An 18,840-nucleotide genomic window follows, 5' to 3' on the forward strand; every position below is an offset into this window, starting at 1 on the left:
TGCGCGCCGCAGCCTGCCGGCCAGCCCCGAACCCGCAGGCGAACGAGCGCGCGGCCAGGCCGGAGCCCCCCCCCCGCGCTCGCCACCCGGGCGGCTCCCTCCGGCCATGGGGGCGTCCGCGCGGCTGCTGCGCGCAGTGATCATGGGGGCGCCGGGCTCGGGCAAGGGCACCGTGTCGTCGCGCATCACCAAGCACTTCGCTCTGAAGCACCTCTCCAGTGGGGACCTGCTCCGAGACAACATGCTTCGGGGCACAGTTGTCCCAGCACCATTTGTTGAAAAGACTGTTCTTCCTCCCATGGAATTGTCTTGGTATCCTCATCGAAAACCAACTGATGAATTTGGTGTGTTAAGCCAAGACTTTCATTGACCAAGGGAAGCTCATCCCAGATGATGTCATGACTGGGCTGGCCCTTCATGAGCTGAGAAACCTCACCCAGTATAGCTGGCTATTGGATGGTTTTCCAAGGACACTTCCACAGGCAGAAGCCCTGGATAGAGCTTATCAGATAGACACAGTGATTAATCTGAACGTGCCCTTTGAGGTCATTAAGCAGCGTCTCACTGCTCGCTGGATTCATCCAGCCAGCGGCCGAGTCTACAACATCGAATTCAACCCTCCCAAAGCTGTGGGCATTGATGACCTGGCCGGGGAGCCTCTCATTCAGCGTGATGATGACAAGCCAGAGACCGTTGTCAAGAGGCTGAAGGCTTATGAAGTCCAAACACAGCCGGTCCTGGAATTTTACCAGAAAAAGGGGGTATTGGAAACCTTCTCTGGAACAGAAACCGACAAGATCTGGCCCTATGTCTATGCTTTCCTACAAACAAAAGTTCCACAAATAAACCAGAAAGCATCAGTTACTCCATGAGGAAAAGTGCATATAATCAGTGAGATGAGCAGAGACTCCTCGCCTGTGCGTTTAGAAGCTCCTTGTTCTGAGACTGGCATGAATGAATTCTTCGACAGTTATAGTCGTTTCACTTCTACAGATTTTATTCTGGAAACTAAGGATGTGTCAAATGAGTCCGATACAAAGATTCATCTTTTTGTCTAAGTGGGTTTTACCCAGGTATCTTCTATGGGTGTGCAATTAAAAAACAATCAGATATCTTAACTTTTGAAAAATGTTCTAAAGCGTAATTAAAAGAGCAATTGGTAGTAATATAACTTTTGTTCAGAGAAAACATTGGTTGATAAAAATTTTCTTATTTTTCTGGAAAAGCTAAAAAGAAAAAATTCCATGTCACTTGGTAAAGTATCTCATTAGAGAAATGTGTGTAGACTCTTGCCAAAAAACCGGCACTGTCAGTGCTTGTGCTACATGGTTTTGTGAGAAACTACGTCTATCAAATTCTAGAAAACAAGCAACTAGATATGCAGATTAGTTTCAGGGTGCAAATTCACTGCTGCCTTTACACTAAGAAACTTATAAGCTTAGCCGTATATACTGTATTTATTGTGTAAAATAGACCTTCAGTTTACTCAGAATTTTCAGTCTGCTATAAGATTGTGTTAAATCCGCATATAGGAAAATACTCAGGTTAAGAAATATGTGCTTTAGGATCTACTTGCCAGTTTCTCTTTTTGATCACTATGTAAGGTCTGCTGTGATGAGTAACAAAGTCCAAAAAGAAAAGAAAACCTATGGCCCTAAGTAAAGTAAGCATACTTGGTCGTCAGGAAGTAGAAACGGATCAGGTATGCTTGGGGAGAATTCCCCTGACACACGCAACGATCATAATTAGTAAACTAATCAAATTAGTAGCAGTTAAAAGGATTTACGTGAAAGGTTGAAAAGGACCAGGAAAGTAACTGAGTTTGCTGAAGGAGTTCTTTATTCCTAATCAAAGCAGTGGACCCCATCCTCTGGCAGGGAGAGACCTCTGCCTGTGTGTGGACGTTGAGTAGCCATTTAAAAGTGAAGATGATTTGCTTTCTTAGTGGGGCAGAGACGCGAGCTCCCGTCCTGTGGCCTGGTAGGAAGAGTGAGGCGAGGACAGGCGGAGCAGCGACCCAGCTACGTCTTCGCTGGCCTATTCACTCTTCCTCGGCGCTAACCCCAGTGCAGCAAGTCCTCGTGCAAGCTGCTGGTGAGTGCCCTTGAACGCCTGGCCCATGGTATCCCTGGCACTTAAAATATAAATGCCAGCAAGTGGTTCTTTATGTGTTTTGTGGGGAAAAAAGTTCTTTTCTTTTGATTTTTAAAAATTTAATGTTGATCTTTCAGAATGGACCAAGGCTTTTAAGAAGGATTATAGGACACATTTAATTCTTTACAAAACTTTCTGTAATGCCTTACTTGAATGTTAGTATTATGTGCTTTCTAGAACTGTTGAAAACTACTAATGAATTATCACGAGGTTACCAGGCATACATGAGTATTAGTGTACTACAATAAAATTAAATTTTGGGGAAAAAAAAACACAGGTATCAAAATCTGCCTTATTTTATGTAAAGAAATTATTTGTCCTATAATATAACAGAATGGGGGAATGGTTGAGACACTTTGTATTCTTTTCTTTTTCTCCTCTTTTCTTTAGATCTTTAAGTGCCCAGAATTGAGTTGATCACACTCCTCATTTTGTTGCAAACTGTGACCATCTGTCTAACCAAGTTTCTTTTTTGTTTTATTTCATAATTTTCTTTTTTTAAAAAGGATTTATTTACTTATTTTGGGGTGGGGTGAGCAGCAGGGGAGAGGGAAAGAGAGTCTCAAGCAGACTTCATGCAGAGCATGGAGCCCAGTGCAGGGGTTGGTTCTCACAACCCCGAGATCACAACTTGAGCCAAAACCGAGTTAGGTGTTCAACTGACTGCACCACCCAGGCACCCCTCACAATTTTCTTTCTGATCTATTATCCTCTCTCCAGTTCCTTTTCCTGGGTCTATCAGTAGTCACTCTGTATCAACTACCCACACACAGTTTTAGTTACTTTATAGTTAGTTATATTTTAAAAATATATAGTGTTCTTTTGTGGTTATTTGTTTATTAATTTACTTTAATGCTAATTAGCTATAAATTTCATTTTATTTCTTATGCTTTTACCAAAATTTATTTTTCAGGTCTGTTCATATTGCTCTATTCATGTTATCTAACTTCGGCCTGCTGCCAGTATCCATTGTATGCATTTACTTCATTAAACTTACACATTCTCTAAAGTGATGGATGCTTAGATTGCCTTTAACTCTTCGCTGTAGCAAACAACAATCCGAGTGTGTTTGTATTTGTCTTTGTTTGGAACTGGAATATAGTATATTCAAGATGGCACAAATCATTTAGAATGGCTATTGCATAAACTTAAGGAGAATACGTGCATCATGAGAACAGAGCAGACACGATAAGTAGTAGTGCTTATTACTGCTTTAAAACTACCTGTAAATTGAGGAGCTTAACTTTATCTCTGAGTTATAATTTTCTGCTATGAGCCTGTAGCATGAAACATGCTAACTGCAGTTACTTCAGCATAAGTATTTTGTACTCATATGCATACACATTTATCTTCTGTATCAGGAGAAAATCTGATGCTTTTGTAAGGAGTGGTTGTTGGGTTGTTTTTTCCTAAGAGAAATTCATGGTCCTTTATTAATTTAATTTATGATTGGCCATTCGGTTGAAATTAAAATAAGTCCCTGTTTTGTTTAGGAGATAGAATAGTACCTGAATGCTACTGTCCCACTACAAAAAATACTATCATTTTTCATATTTAGAAAATGCATATTATATGAAATTCATATATTAAAATATATTGCATGTCGCTACATGGACTCTGTTTTCTACTTTATAGTCAAGTGGATGGATAAGAGTGGTTTTTAATTAGTCAGGACCTTGCTCCAGCAGCTGACCTTTCAGACGATACCACTTTCTGATGGATCTGGAACTTTTGTTTTCCTCAGGTCTTGACTGAACTGATACACTGGAATCAGAAAACTAAGATTTAAATCTGGACTTTATTACTAACTGACTATGTGATAATAGCATGAATCACTTAAATTGTTAGAGCCTCGGTTTTCTCATCTGTAAAATAGGGGTCATTCTTGATAATCTCAAGGGCAGTGGGGCTCAAGTAAATCATCTGAATCTTTGGATCTCTCTTTTCTTGTTTGTAATGTGAAGAATCTTGGATTAATCTTTCCAAGTTTCATTTTAACTCAAAAATTCTAGAAATAACATTATCTGTGAGAAGATATCATATGTGAAAGTGATTGCAAAACTGAAAAATGCCACACAAAAAGAATGTAGTAAACATTAAAGTCCCTAGGGCCTGGTTAATTCCCTTTGCCTTTTGTTATATAATTTATACTACTTTAGCACACAGCACCAACCAAGTAAATACCAAGTAAACAGATTGCTCAAAGTACCAGATACACTGGGGAAAGCCCTGATGATGACTTGGGGAAAGTTTTTACTTATTAATCATTTCATATCATTCCCCTTTTGGTTCCATACCTGATACTGCCATGAATCTTCTCTGAGCTGCCCTTCATGGTTTCTATCTTCTACCAGAATAAAAGATAATTGTAGCAGACATTCAACAAATATCTATACATTGAACTGGTTTAAATTTGTTTCACTCATTGCAACTTAGGGTAGTCCTGCATTGAGATTGATTGATGTCAAAGTTTTGTTTTCATATCTGTGTCTAGTTTGGTCATCATCATCGGTTACTAAGCATCATTTATCTGTTCATTAAAGTACTGTTGATTGAGTGCCTGTCATGTATAGCCCCTGTGCTGGGTTCCATGTATTCAGTGATAGTAAGAAAAGGTCTCTATTCCTTATGTGCACAGGCTAGTGAGGCACACATGTATTCACAATACAGTGTACCAAGTGTTATAATACATTTAATTATAAAATAGTGAAGGCGTCTGGTTGAGGAACAGTAATAGTCTGGGAAGGTCAGGAAAGGCTTCCAAGTAGAGGTGATCAAGTTGGAGAATCAAATTGGAGTGTAGGTAATTTGTTAGGGGGGAGGACAATTTGATTAGAACCTTGAATGTCCCTTTGGAAGAGCTGGCCAAAACCATGGAGTAGTTTAAGGAACTTGGCAGGTACAAGGTGGAGCTAGTGATTTATTTTGGCTGTAACAGGGTGCAAGTGAGGCAGTGCTCACAGCACAGAGAGCACGGATTCAAGGGTCAGTGGCTGGGTTGACTTCAGCCTCTGCCACTTTCTACATGCACAATCCTGGGAAGTTACTTGGTATTTCTGTGCTTTAATTTTGTCATCTGAAAAGTTAGAAAATTAATTGTGTGTACTTTATAGGTGCAGAGTGAGGTTTACATGAGATTATCAATTTAAAGAGCTTAGAATAGTGCCTTACATGTAGTAAGTGATCACACTGTTAGAGATTATCATTATGAAGGAATGATGGGAAATGAAGTTGGAAAGGTCGTCAAGGGCTACAGACATGAGGAGTTTGGATTTTATTCTACAGGTAATGGTGAACTTTTGAAGAGATTTAAGCAAGGAAAAGATATGGTCAGATTTGTTGCTTAGAAAGGACTCTAGCCTCTGTGCATAGCGTGGACTAGAGGTAATGAGACTATGGCTTAGTCCAGTTTGTTTATTCACTCACTTATCCATCCAATAATGAGCTGACTGCGTGTCAGCTCTGCATCAGGCACTGGAGCTGCATGGTTATCTGGGTGAGAGATGATAGGGTCCTGAATGTCACAGAAAGATATAAGGGATAGAGGGGAGCAGTGGAATTAGAGGGCATTTAGAAGAAAGTGTGCCGAAACTTGATGCCTGATTGCATGTACAGAGGAAGATGTTTAGACTGATCTCTGTTTATTTCTTGAGCTTTTGGGTAGAGGAAATATCTTTCAGGATATCTGGAAATATTTGCAGTAGGAGCCAATCTCTTGAGGGAAGAAACTGAATTCATCCTTGAACAAGACTGAGTATGGAGAGGATAAAGCTATGGGAGGTGACGAGATTGCCCAGTGGGTAGAGTGTGGTGGTGTGCCCCAAGGAACACTATTTAAGCTGTTGTGGAGAAAGGGAGGTCAGGAAATGGAACTGAGCAAAAATTATCCTAGGAGAGGATTAAGGAGAGAGTGATGGCTAAGAAGAGAGTGTGGTTCCTATGGCCAAATTATATGAAGTAAATAAAGATAAGGACTAAGCAGAGACTTTAGATATGATTAGGACCTCGGATGTCACAAGAGATCTAGGAATTATAATTTCCTTGAAGAAGGAGAAGTAGAAGCAGGTTTGCTGTGAAGTAAGGAATGAATGGGATGTGAGAGAGGGTAGCATGGAAGGAGACTAGAGTTTCCGGCAGCAGCTCTTAATTGGGCACGATTATGGTCGCCAGGGTAGGCACAAGCCCTGCAGAAAGTGGTACCTCCCACCCTGTACTCCACCTCCGTCCTGTGGTCTCGTTGGCCAGAGAACCTATCATCACCCTTTCTAGTCTGACAGGAGGAGGGTCACATACTGACAGCCTCACTTCTCTCAGAATGTGGGGCAAGGTCATCAGAATGAGGGAAGGAGGGGAATGGGGCAGGGGTTCAGAACAGCTCTAGAGGGGAATGTGAGCAGGAGCTGACTCAGGACAATTTGAGAAATGGTGTTGAGAATTCAGCTGAGATCAGAAAACATAAATCTGTAGTGGCACCAATCTGTGGGGTTGTGTGCTTCTCTCCAGCTGTGCTTGGCAGTCTCCATGTAGGCATAGAGAAGATGGATTACTGGGGGAATCAGGAGTTGGAGATTGGTAGGGGGTATGTGGCAAAAGGCAAAGGGTCGAGGAAATTGAAGGTGCTGACAAGAGAGAGGTTGAAATGATGCACCATGGGGTCCTGGCTCAGTAGGGAAGGAAACGAAGCCAGAGGGGGCTGATAGACTAGCAGAAAACGGGGGATCAAGGGAACAGAGGTCTCATTGAGGTCAAAATGCTGGTAAAAAATTGGAATAGGGTGTGAGAGAACTGGCCTCTTTCTCTTCATCCCAGTTTCGGCATGACGGTAATTAGTTAGTGCTGCTGTCATGGCTCTCCCTAGTGTACATTTTAATGACTGAAAACATTATTACAAATGGGTACTAAATGTGCCATTAAAATAGTTCTGTTCTACATCCGAGTATGCTCAACAAAACGTACCAGACTCAATTGACTATTGGAATGAGAAAGAAAGGAGAAATATAGGGAGCTAGCCAAAAACCCCCTAAGTCACTTTTTGTAAATTACTTAAAACCATTAAATAAATTAAGCTGCCATGGGGTAGAGGCATGCATTTCATGGAGCTCCAATTTAGCAATTACTGTTCCTGCGGCAAAATCAATAAAATACGCATCCACAGTCATACTGAAAAAAACATGTCCAAGGGACCTCAAGATTGGGTCTTAATTCAGAAATATTCATAGACAAGGTCAACTAATAAAAATGTTATCAGGCTCAACACTGGGTTGTGGTTGGTAAAAACTTTCTTCTTTTTTTTTTTTTTTGGTATTTCTTTTAATCAATTACAATCATGCTCAAAAATCAAAATGATATAAAAGGCATGCACTGAAAAGTCTCAATCCCATCTTAACCCTGTATACCCTGTTCTTCTTGATCATGTTTTTATTCCCCCAGTGTTTCCTTATATCAGTCTTAGCAGATACAAATATGTATGTTTTTATTCCTTGCCTTTCTGGCTCAGAAGATTGCACACCATAAACACCGTTAAGCACCTTGATTTTGTTTTCCATTTAACAATATATCCAAAGATATCTCCCTACCAATTTATAGGCACTAATTTTTTTTAACAGCTGTATAATATGCCATGGAAAAGATATGCTGTAACTGAACCAATCTCGCTTGGGTAGTTGCCAATTTTTTTCCAATATTACATAAAATAGGTTACTGTATGAGTCCAGGTGTATCTGTAGGGGAAGTCTCAGATGTACGATTGCTGAGTTAAAGATAAACACATTTGTATTTTGGGCAACTATTGCCACATTCCACCCCAAAATGATTTGTCCTTCCCCTAGTTCCCACTAGTGTGAAATGAATTGTTAAGGAAAATAATTTAGTGTTAAGTTTATCTGCTAACAACACACTTTGAAGTCAAAGGCAGGTGATTTCTAAATGTTGCAGGATATTGAAAATAATGAACACCATGCATAGGGCTAGAGCAGGTGCTAATACTTCATCCTGAACCAAATCTATGAGATTTCATATAAGTGATGTGGGCATAGGGTGTGACAATGCTATATCGCTGTAACATTTGTAGAGTGATTTTTAACTTAAAAAATTCTTTAGCATTATCTATTTCACATACATTTAGTAAGCACCTACTGCCAGGTGAGGGATCTGGGTATTGATTCTTTCTCTCTTTTACATATAAAAGGGTCTTCAAAATTTGCTCACATGTACCCATTAAAAGAATTTTGAAAAATTTCATATCTTCTTATACATTTTCAGTATAAACAGAATAGTTGAAAGGATGTATTTTGATTGTAATTATTGGCCTTTTAAATAAAATATTCTAAATGTTGAGCTTTTAAATAAAATTAATCTATCACTCTTTAAAATACGTCCAATGGGATCTGAGTATTGATTTGAAATCCACCATCACCTATTTAAAAATATACAAATAAACTCTCCTTTAACAAGGCTGAATGTTTACCTCATTTATTTTTCTTTTGAACTTATATTTCCATTCCACTTGCTCCAGATAATTTTATTTTTATGTAATATATGTAAGCTTGAAAGTCTTAAAGACTTTCTTATAGTCTTATAGACTATATCATAATTCTCTGCTAAAAATATTATATATATTGATATTTTAATTTATTTTATTTTAAGATTTTATTTATTTATTTGAGAGAGAGAGAGACAGAGATAGCAACAGAGGTAGTGAGAGAGAGCATGAGCAGAGAGGAGAGGGAGAAGCAAGCTCCATGCTGAGGAGGGAGCCCAAAGCAGGGCTCAGTCCCAGAACCCTGAGATCATGACCTGAGCTGAAGGCAGATGCTTTTTTTTAGTATATGTGCTGCCGAAGCGAGCACCTGAAGGCAGATGCTTAACCAACTGAGCCACCCAGGTGCCCTTGTACATTGATATTTTAAATAATTTTTTTCCTCCAACTATCAAGTTGTAAATGTTAACATATTATTGACTGAATTATGCTTATTGATAGTACACAGTTGGATAAAAAACACACATTACACATTTTGATAAATACTTTTAAAACCAACTTTATAGAAAATGCATTTCTTATAAGATGGCTAAGCCTATACTTTCTAAATTAGTTCAATTAAATTTTAGTGTAATTGAATCATGGATGTCTCAGCATTGCTAGAAGGAAACAGGCTTCAGCATAATTTTTAATTTTTCATCTTAGTTTTCATTTTTATATATTAAATTTGAATTCTTATAAATGAAAATACTGAAATACTTGTTTAGTAAATGAGAAAATGGGAAGGGAAGAAGTTTTGTTATAGTAACATTTTTTAATTGTCTGAAATTCTGATATACCACTCAAATCAAAAATCAAAAAATAGGGGCACCTGGGTGGCTCAGATGGTTAAGCGTCTGCCTTCGGCTCAGGTCATGGTCCCAGGATCCTGGGATTGAACCCCACATCGGGCTCCCTGCTCTGTGGGGAGCCTGCTTCTCCCTCTCCCACTCCCCCTGCTTGTGTTCCCTCTCTCACTGTCAAATAAATAAATAAAATCTTTAAAAAAAAATCAAAAAATATTTTTAATGATCCATTGGCTGACAATTAGGTCCTCCTTCAATGTGGGTGAAAGAAAAGAATAGGAAATAATGACAAACACAACTATTTTCCAAGTGTCTCTTTGTTTGGCACCCTCAAGATCTTGTATGCCCTGGGGTCATGGCACCTTCGGAAAGAATGAAAGAAAGAGAAAAGCATATCTTTTGGGTAGAACAGGAGAAATAAAAGAAGAAGTGAGAAATATGAGCTTGTTCTTTTTCAATAAGCTTTCCCTCAGGCAAAATTAGTTTTAGGAAAGAGGATATATAAAAGTTGAAGATCTGGAAACTGATTCCTTTAAAACCTGCCCTGACCACACACAACCCTTGGTAAGTTCTTTTATATTTCTGGAGGTACACATAGTCCAGTTTAAAGACCCCTGGTGTATCTGACCTTCTGCAGAAGAAGTTCAGCACCAGGTCACCAGGAAGGTGGAAGGCCACAGTCAAGGAATAGCCTCAAATAAGGGCTGTTAGGAAACCAGGCAAGATGAGTGTGAGGAGGAAGAGATATGCCAGCCAGAGAGAGAGACTTTAAGGAATTTCGCTGGGACAGTGTTGCAGACTTTTTATGTGGTTTAGTGTGGGCATGCCAAGGTGAGCCAAGTTTATTTAAAATGACTAGAACAAAACATAAAATCACCAGAAAATGCATTTTACCAAGTCTCCTTAGTACATTACATTACAATCCTTTATTTACATGCCTGCTGTTTATGTTCGGATTTGAGATAACCAAGAATCAGGATTGATATTCTGGTTAAGTTCACAAGCTATAGAGGCAGAGTACTTTGCCTTGAACCCTGATTCCAACTAGTTTATGAACTCAGCAAGCTACTTAACTGTTCCAAGTATCAATTTTCTGTGTCTGCTGATAATTAAACCTTGTTCATATGTTTTTGTGAGATTAAATAAAATAATCTAAGTAAAGCTATGAGTGCAGTGCCAGATCATTCAATATTTATTCAATCAAGAACTCTAATTCAGCTATATATAAACTAATAGGAGGAAACAGATATGCAAACATACAAGGGCAATAGTGTTATACAACAGATGTGTGAAGTAGGTATTAATCCCATTTTACAGATGTGGAAGTGGAGGCTATAGGAATTCAAACTATATGCTTAAGATTACCAGCCAGTAAGTAGAGAGCACAAACTTGACTCAGAATGTTGGACCGCTTATAATCTCTTCAAGTATGTAGTGGCAGCACACTGCTGGGTCCTGTAGACTGAAGTATTCCTGGGTCATTCAGCTGAGAGAACAGTTCTGGATGCTCACTCAGCACCAACTGCAGGCAGCCAAGCCTTTTGGTTTTTGGCCTGTGAATGTCTCACCATCTCTGTAGGCTAGGGAGAGCATCCTCCTATGCATGAAGGGCATTCCAAGGTCAACAAAGTGCTTCAAGCTCCATAAAGAAAGCAGCTATATAAATGGGAGTTCTTGTTAAGATAATAAAGCTCAAAAGGCCACTTTTAAAAAGGGAGGTCACCTGGAGGGTTACCAGGAAAAGCCAGATGCCCCAGATGTGCTATTTAACCTCCAGTTTTCATAAAATATACACATACTGTAGGAATATATCTTTAATTATTTTGCTTTTAGAGAATGATGACTCTAACATTGTTTAAATAAATTAAGTCAATTCCTATTATTAGAAGCAAAGTGTCTTATATTTTACAGGTGCTGAGGCTAGTGGGAATGGATTAACCAGAAGCCTCATTAAACGTATCACCACTGTTGGCCAAACCGTGCAAACTCGTTGGAGTATGATATGGTTCCAACTGTCTACTGTGTGCATTCATAGTGGAGAGTGCCTCAGTGTATTTCCTTGTTTTGAATAAATTGTGGTATTAAATTCACAGCCTTCCTTCATCAGAAAGGGAAAATGATTTGACCCTCACATTCCTCAGAGCTGAACTCAAACTTTGGAGACACACTTCAAAGCTCTGTAAATAATATGAGTAACACTTTGGACCCTTCTGAGGTGGGAGGGAAATTCCCTTTCTGAAGAACACCCAAGTCTTTAAAAAGAAACGGTCAGGTTTAAATATCTCACTGTTTTTCTTGTTTGAGGCTCCATGCTGAGGATTTTATTTTCCTTTGCAAAGCTTATGCTGCCCGAGCCCTTTTCTCAGAGGTCGGCTGGCGTTGGTGCGCAGGGCTGCTCGCAGGTTCGTTGGAGCAAGTTTATTTGTAGTGTGGCTGAGGGCGGGTTGAAGATTCCATTATGATGCGGGAGGCTCCCCAAGTTTGGAATATCAATGGCACTTCAAAGGGCTGGAGCTGCGAATTAGCAGTCTGGCTTCTTCTCAGGCCTCAGAAGAGAATAAAATAACCCACCAAGAGATGTGTTTCAAGATAGGAAACAGGGAGAATTCTCTTCAAGGGCCCTAATTGTAAAGTGGGCACCCTTAGGTCTTTATAGATGTCCTGGCCTCTCTTTGGGCACAGGAGATTGTCATGGATTTTGCAGAAGCCCCTTAATGATCCCAGACTGAACTCTTAAACATAGTACTGGACACCTTCCCAAACTGTCAAACCTCCTCAAATCCATTAACATTAACCCCCTACTGAAAAGAGTAGCCTTAGAAGAAGGGTAACTCGAAACTGCTTAGCCTGATTTATTTCCAAAAGCCAAACACCATATTAATCTCAAGATTTTCTAATATCAGGATTTTTTTTTTCCCCTCTAAAATCCCATTCCCTGTCTTTTTCTACCTCTGTCTGTGTTATAGCAAAAATAGGGGAGAAAGAAAGTTAGGGCCTTTGTTCACCCAAGTCTCTAATATGAGTCAGCATCAATCTGGCTATAGGCAGGCAAGCAAAACGAAACAAAACAGAACCATGAGCCCTCTCATTAACTTGCTACATGATTATGTTTAAGTAGCTCTAGAATGACAAGAGTTCAACTCAGAACACTAAGACTTTACACCTCCAGGAATGACCACCTTATGCCTGCACCTTGCTCTCCAATTATACTTAAAATTAAATGAAAACTATGTACACTGGGGAGGCCCTAGATTGCATGAGTATGGTACTGATCTGTACCTGGCTAGTAGTCATGGTCATGGTTATTTCCCTATCCTTGGTGTTTTTCTAATGCCTTGAACATTGTTTTGGCTGCCACCCTCCTCCCCTTGAGGAAGGGGCTATACCTTCACAGTCAGGACGAGAGAGTGGAAGCACCCTGGACTGGGACTTAGTACAACTAGGGCGATCACTTGACCTCCATGATTTTCTGATTTTCTCCCTCCCACGTGACTTCCTGTTGGCTGGAGTTGAGTGGCAGTGCCATTATTGTGGGTAGTCTCCTTTTAATGGGGCTGCTTCCTGTTTTCATTCATTTATGCTATTTGTCTGGCTCCTGTAGGCATTTTGATCTGCAGCCTCTGGCCCAGAATCTCACCTCTAGGTCTTCATTCTGCTGGTCTTACCTGTTAATGCTTGTTCTCTTTACTTAACTGACTGTGAGTAAGATCCCTCAGGGCTGTCTTTGTCTTTCATATTCTGGGAAGTTTTCTTGACTCTTCCAGCCCATCCTGTGCCTTTCCTTGGCATCCTGTATCTTCCCATCTTAGCTTGTATAGTGCTGCCCAATTATTTGTGGGTTCCCTCACTGGGCTGGAGGCTTTATAAAAGAGATCATATCTGTTTTGCTCATTATTATATCCTGAGTACCTAGCACAGCACCTGAAATCAAGGAGATGCTCAAAAATTTCTTTTGCATCAATTAATTAACTAATTAATGTATTGATTAATTTCAGGAAAATATTAAAAAAATTCTCCCTGTATTTTTGAAATTTCAAATATATTGAAATGTAGAAAGAATATCAAAATGAACAGCCCTGTAGCCTCCACTTGGATTCAACAATCTAAAATATTTTTCTTTAATCTCTCTCAATATAGAAATATATGATTTTTGCTGAACTATTAGAAACTAAGTTGCAGACATCATGACTCTTTATGCCAAAGACTTCTGCCACATCTTTTTTAAATTAAGAGCTATATTGAGGTATAATTGATATATAAAAACTGCACATATTTAATGCATACAATTTGATAAGTTTGGACGTATGCATATACCTGTGAGACCACTATCCAAGTCAAGGTAATAAACATATCTATCACCCCCCAAAAGTAGTTCATCGTGTCTCCTTTCTCTGAGTGTGTGTGTGTGTGTGTGTGTGTGTGTGTGTGTGGTAACAGCACTTTATGTGAGAACTACTCTTTAAATTTGTTTACATGCACAATACAGTATTGTTAACTTTAGGCACAATGTTATACAGTAGATCTCTGGAACTTATTCATCTTGCATAACTGAAACTGTAGAGTCATTGAATAAGTCCTCATTTCCCCCCTCCTTTCAGCCCCTGGCAACCACCATTCTACTTCTTGCTTCTGTGAGTTTGACTACTTTAAATACCTCATATAAGAGGAATCATGCAGTATTTCTCCTTTTGTGACTAGCTTATTTCACTTAGGATAACATCCTCCAGGTTTGTCCATGTTGTCACAGATGACAGTTTTCCTTTTTTGAGGCTGAATAATATTCCATTGACTCTGTATGCCACATTTTCTTTATTTATTTATCTGGGGACATTTGGGTTATTTCCATGTATTGGCTATTGTGAATGATACTGCAATGAACATGGGAATGCAGACACTATTCTAAGATCCTGATTTCAGTTCTTTTTTATATATACCAGAGATGAGATTGCTGGATCATAAGGTAGTTTTATTTTTAATTTTTGAGGAACCTCCATACTGTTTTCCATAGTGGTTGTACCATTACATTCCCACTAGCAGTGTACAATTTCTCTATATCCTTGTCAACACTTATTTTTTTCTTTTTTTATAATAACCATCCTAGCAATGAGGTAATATCTCATTGTGGTTTTGATTTTCATTTCCCTGATGATTAGTGATGTTGAGCACCTTTTCATGTACCCATTGGCAATTTATATATCTTCTTTGAAGAGATGTCTATTCAAGTCCCTTGCTTATTTTTTACTCTGATTAATTTGTTTTTTGCTACTGAGTTGTAGGAGTTCCTTAGATATTTTGGCTATTAACCTCTTACCAGATATGTGGTTTGCAAATATTTTCTCCCATTCTATACATTGCCTTTTTATTCTATTGATTGTTTCCTTTGCTGTGCAGAAGCTTTTTAGTTTGATGTAGTCTCACTTGTCTGCTTTTGCTTTTGCTGCCTGCCTCTGCAGACATCTTTAAAAAAAGAATAAAAAATTGCATTTCAAATAATGGTAATACCTTACCATTATTATAGTTGACAAAATCAATAATTCCACAATATCATTTAATATCCAGCTCATATTCACATTTCACCAAATGTCCCTATAAATTATCTTTTAAAAAATTGAGATTCACAAATTCATATAATGCAAAATTAACTATTTCAAAGTGTCCATTCAGTGACATTTAGTACATTCACAATGTTATACAACCATCACTTATATCAAGTTCTAAAACATTTTCATCACCTCTGCCTAGCAACTACTAATTTACTTTCTGTCTCTCTAGATTCCCATATTTGGATATTTTATATAAACAGAATCATCCAATATATGATCCTTATGTTCCCCTAAGTTGTCTTTAGCTTTTTTTTTTAGTTAGAAATTTTAAATAGGAACAGAAATAAAAACTGTTGATGTAGTATTTCTTCCTTTAATGATCATTTTTAAATAACAAGATTTCATTTTGTTCCCAAGCCTGCCTGGGCAGCCCCTTGTCACCTACCCAGTTACAATGAAGGAAAACAGCCATGCAAGATGATACACACATGGTCTAAAACTCAGGAAAAGGCGCCAAGGATATTTCCCTCAACCTTTTGTGGCTCTTAGGGATATTAGGAAAGGCTGCCAGACTGAACATAGACTATGAACTAGTCTCCATAGTTACTGTAAAGATGCTGGCCAGTGGGAGGGAAGAGTGGAGACACTCACCGGCTGTGATTATAGGCACAGTCTATTGTCAAGCTAGCTCAGATTGATGTGGGTGGTGGTGACATATTTGCTTAAAAGGAAGCATTTCTCTTAGGATTAATTCTACATGACCAGTCTGAATCATAATTCTACAAGACCAGTCTAAATCAGTTATCTTCTTTGCTTCACTGCCAAAGATATATTCTGCAATATTCTTTGCTCTATAAAAGAAAGCACATTTGAGAGATAGAGTAATAACCACTTCCCCTCTTAACCCACCTTCCTCATCCACCTTCTAGGGCTTTTCCAGGGTGGCTTTCCTGTGCTCAGTAGTAATTCCAGCTGACTCCTTTGGCGGAGCACCAGCTCAGGACTCGCCTGCGCTGTTTTTTACTGGGCGTGACAACTTGAAAGAGTGGCAAGGGTTCCATGGGTTTGGAGGAACTGCTTCGCTTATCATTTAAAATTCTTCTGAGCAACTTTCAGTGGCTTGAAATGCATATATATGTGGTTTGTATGTCTGGTGTATATAACAGGGAGGGCAAATACCTGCCATCATGCTCCCACCTCCTTGTTCCTTGGCCCATAATAGATGTCATTAGCTGGTTGCAGACTTCTTTCCCTTTGAACGTACACACTCCCCCAGGGTATTTCTCAACAAAGGGTTCCAGGGAGCCATAGCCATTCAACTGGACTTTGCATTCAAGAGGAAACCCCTTTTTCTTTTCATTCTGTAATACAGTCTTCCCAATGCTCTTACTGTCAGAATAAACATGTACTTTGAGCATTACAAATTAAAACATATCTCAACAGGAGGCCAAGAGTGTTTGTGTTTATTGGTTGAACTCCCATCTCCAGCAAGTCTTTAAAATGCTAATCCTACAGCTTGCTGTTGCAAAATTTATAGCAAAAATAATTATGTGAGGAGGTAGTGCAATACATAATTAATATTCAAAAGTAGACTTCTGTAAATTTACATGCCAAGATGCTTCACCTCCCTAGAGGTCCAGCACTGAAAGTGTTGTGGCATATCTTTTCTAAAATAAAATTTATTATGGGATCTTATTTTTTGAGGTCTCACTAAATAACAGTGCAGCGTTGCACACCCTGGTAAGCATGGAAATCAGCAAAGGGATAAGAGTGGAAAAATCTAAGTGCAAAGTGAAAGAGAAGTTTGGATGGATCTTTTAGGCCAGAATCAATTGAGGCCATGTTATGCTGCTTCTTGGTACTTGTGCCCCAGCCACTAAAGTTTATAGTAGCCTGTTTTCTGATAGCTGGTATTTTCATGGGAGTAAGAACAAGAGTCTGTGACCTCAAGTGAAATAAAAATGAAGTTTTTAGTCTTCCCGGGAGTCCTTTTAGTGTTGCTAAGTTGTGCCTTGGTTTTATTGCTGTGTATTTGAGGAGTAGTTCATGAAGAAGAAATACACATTTTAATCTGATTGAACCATAGAGCCAAAGGGATTCTTTGCAAAACAAACAAAAAACCCCGCAAAAATTCCCCTTATTTTTACCCCTTTTTTCTTTCATTTATTGAGTGTTTTGTTTTGCTGTGTTTTATTTATCTTTATAGGCAACCTTAAATCTATTTTTAGACAAACTAAGGTATAAATAAATAACCAATAGTAACAATAGTAAGGTACTATTTATTGAATGTTCACTGTATTTTAGACTCTTCTAAGTGTTTAACAATACTATTTTATTTTAAGCTACCCACAATTCTGTGAGGAAGGTATTTTTATTTCCATTTTACCAAGGAAGTAAACTGAATCTCAGAGAAGTTATATACCTGGTAAACAGTTGACTGGGGATTTGAACCTGGCTACTTCTGACTGGGAAGCCTGGATCTTTAAACACTGCACTGGACTTCTCTACATGCAAATGCCTGGGGGCCATTGTCTTTGTATTTTCCTTCAAAGGCTGCCTAGATCAGTGGAAGCAGTTTGCTTGTTTCTCTGATTCTTCCATTGAGAGGCGAATCCCATCAGTTTCCCCAGGATTACTGTTTTAAAATATGCTCTGGTTCAAGACATTCTACTCTAATGCTTCTGAATATTATTATGTAAAATGAATTTAGGAAAGTAATTGACCAGACTCTACTATTTTCTGGAAAAAATTTACATCTAAGTTTGCTTAATATAAAAAACAATAGAAAAACACCAAACCTTGATAGGACCAATGCCAAGAAGAGTAACAAACTAACTGTTTATGGTATATTTACATTTCGCTCTGTCCATTTAGCCACTTTATTTTATATGGCCAGCAGATGTTGGGACTTACAGCACCTGCTAAGACAAGTTGATTCTTTATGGCTGAAGCCTGGTCCCATCTCCATGGGATTTTATGTCCCCCCTGCTGCCTTGCTGGGGCCCAGCGGAATCTGTGTTCTTAGTTCATTAGTGCAGCCAGAGTCTGTGGTGGGTCTTGGATTCTCCATTCAAGAGGATCTGTTGGGCCTGCTTTGATAGTGCAGCCAAGCAACTGCTGGTTGCAATGTAAAAAATGCCAGAGCCTTCTTTTCTGTAGAAAAATCATCTGAAAGCCCAATAGCAGGAGAAAAGCACATGTTTCGTTGCCATAAAACCTTAAAAACAAGTTTGGGAAAGAAGGCTTGGACAACAACTGTGCCCTATTGCTGTCTGTCCTCGCCTCAATGAATGCACCTGCAATTGGAAAAACTGCCACTCCACTTTCCCCCTCATTGAAGAGACTTTTGAAACAGGTTTACAATACCTTGTGAGAGATATGCCAACCTATTCAATTTTCCTCTAGTGGAAGTCCTGTTGGAGAATTAAGGCCACATCTTAATTAAGGTCACATCTATCCACAAACATGCAGTGAAAACCTTTTTCCCACTTTGGATATTCTGAATGATTGTTTCAGTTTTCCACTTTACTTTTCATGTTTATATGGCCATGCCCAGCTCAAACTAATAATCGCATCTCAATTCTCTACTTCCCTTTTCTGTTTAAAGAAAGCTTTCTATGAAATGAAGGAATTTTAGATCGTATGTAGGTACAGGATATTACAGTGAATAAAAAGACAGTGGCAAGGACCATTTAAACATATTTTTAAGAGAAAATATTACTGTTCAAATGTTATGAAATCACAAGCTGTGCATTTTATTTTTTTATTTTTATTTTTATTTTTTTTTTTAAGATTTTATTTGTTTATTTGAGAGAGAGAG

The 18,840-nt window shown here is 38.8% G+C and overlaps 1 pseudogene; it reads left to right on the forward strand.

Moving 5' to 3' along the window:
• The first annotated feature begins 358 nt into the window (after positions 1 to 358).
• Positions 359 to 2,419, forward strand: LOC112835978 (GTP:AMP phosphotransferase AK3, mitochondrial pseudogene; annotated as a pseudogene).
• Positions 2,420 to 18,840: the final 16,421 nt, after the last annotated feature.

This window comes from Callorhinus ursinus, unplaced genomic scaffold (assembly GCF_003265705.2).
Source record: "Callorhinus ursinus isolate GAN/ISIS: 27379988/994484 unplaced genomic scaffold, GSC_fseal_2.0 scaffold4, whole genome shotgun sequence".
Taxonomy (NCBI): domain Eukaryota; kingdom Metazoa; phylum Chordata; class Mammalia; order Carnivora; family Otariidae; genus Callorhinus; species Callorhinus ursinus.